Genomic DNA, 2,202 nt, shown 5'->3' with positions numbered 1-2,202 from the left:
TCAACGTTTGGTTTTCTCCTGTGCAGCTCTCTGACAGCTGTCTTTATTCTCAGGTTTGATCCAAAGTGAAGAATTTTAACTTTGAGCAGATCAATAAATAAATGAATCTGATTGTCTGCTGAACATCAGTTCAGGGTTTTACTACGAAGCCAGTTCAACATATCCAGTCTTTCTTTGTGTGAACTGGATCAACAAACCCTAAACTCTCGATCAGAGATCAGCGGCATCACGACGGTGGATATGAACTTTCTTTGTTAACTCTTTCTGCTTCAGGCTCTGTGTGCGTCCCCATGAAAGGAGGCGTTTGGCGTCATCTGACTGCTTCAGTCAGGAGGAACAGGTCATTATAACGTTATCACAGCAAAAAGCAACACTGTTGCTGCAAATAAGGTGAGAGAGGAACGCTGGCAGAACAAATTCATTCATTAAAAAGTAATTAGTTTATATACTTATTTGACCACTCAGTGCTCTCTCTGTGCCTCCCACATCCAGAGCTCTGAAACTTTAAACTCGATGCAACAGATTTAAACATTAAACTGTCTGACTCTGTCCCAGAATGAAGCATCAGTGGAAACCACTTCAGATTCTGGCCCAAAGTGAAATTAATATTATAGATTGAATATTATCTGTGATAAATACCAATAGATTCATCTTTTTTTTTTTTGTTCAAAGTATTTCTTCATTAGTTTTTATTTGTTTTTTGTTTTATTTGAAATACGGTTTGATATATTGTAACAAAATCCCGTCCTGCAAGTAACCCAAACCTCTCGCACCATTACATCAAATCAATGATAAGTCTGATAAAAGACTAATCAATGTTCTAATCGGTGTTCTAATAGCTGCAGTGTTAAACAGACTTTGCAGTAAATCAGGTAGTTGGTGAAAGTTTTGTATCAAATTGTTGCAGAAAAAGGTACCAGAGCAAAAAACTCTCTCTTGTAAATAAAAAGGGAGTCAGAGGTTCTTTAATGCCGGCAAAAAAGGGGAGCAATCAGCACTTTTACAAAGAACCAAATCGCTCCAAAGGTTTTTTCTTTGGGGTTCATTGTTTTTATGTCCTTGGGTCGGCTTAGGTCACACCTTATCATCCACCCTCCCTAATGTTTGACCAATTATTATGTTACTTTTATCTCCGTCACTCGTTGTTGGTCAAAACTCTTCAAACCAGGTTTTGAGGTGTTTGAGGATATGTACTGGCATATTCAATTCTACCTGATTATATCCAATTTTTATATAAGTATTGGGAATCATTTTACACCATTATTGCCAAGTTGTCTTCTGGCCTTTTATTTTTTTCTATAAGTTATTCTAGTCATTTTACAGCCTTATTTCTTGATCTCCTCCAGAGAGTATGTTTGAAAGGTGAAGACTTTAGCAGACCCAAGCAAAGTGACATGTAATACAAACACACTCACATTTCTCCAGTGTATGATTATGATTCTTCTACCGTGCCTCTATACGTACAGTGTGATTAAATATGGTTCATGAGATTATAACTACACCAATACAAATTGTATCACACTAGCCCTTATTGCTTATAAACTTATAAAATCAATCTGCATAGCTTAATATTGTCTTTAAGCACATTAATGACTTTTAATGAAAATACACCACAAAAGGACGGCGCTGGTCTGCTCCGGACCCGGTTAGGTTTGTTACCATGGTGATGTAGCAGGTTAAAAGAGAGACGCCTTCGTGACATTGAAAACTCTGGCTTTATGCTCAACATACCTCGCTAACCCGCTGATCTCACTTCCTGGTCCGCCCCCTCCGGAGTGAAAGTGCGTCAGATTGTTTTCAGAGCTGAGTGATGAACACAGACTCTGATCATCTGGACCGGATCTCTCCTGATCCCACTTGATCCTCTTGTTATGAGTCCTGATCCTCCTTATTACTGTTGGATTATTGCGGATCAGCTGTTCTCTTTACTTTAATATGAAACCAGCCAATCAAATCAGACCTGAGAGCAGCTTCGGTCACATGATCAGTCAGTGTTCGTTACATCATTTATATTATAAACAGTTCATGTTCAGAAACAATGAACTGAGTGATTTATTGATCACATCCACATCTGTTTGTATCTCCTGTGACACATCTTTGATGTTCGTGTCTTCTGTTACCGTGGTTACAGCGGTTACCACGGTTACAGGATAGCGTTGAACCTGTTGTCCTTCACATATCATTTAGTTTTTACATTCTTCT

The sequence above is a fragment of the Thunnus albacares genome, chromosome 14 (assembly GCF_914725855.1).
Source record: "Thunnus albacares chromosome 14, fThuAlb1.1, whole genome shotgun sequence".
In the NCBI taxonomy this organism is placed as follows: Eukaryota; Metazoa; Chordata; class Actinopteri; order Scombriformes; family Scombridae; genus Thunnus; species Thunnus albacares.
This window is presented reverse-complemented; position numbering follows the sequence as displayed.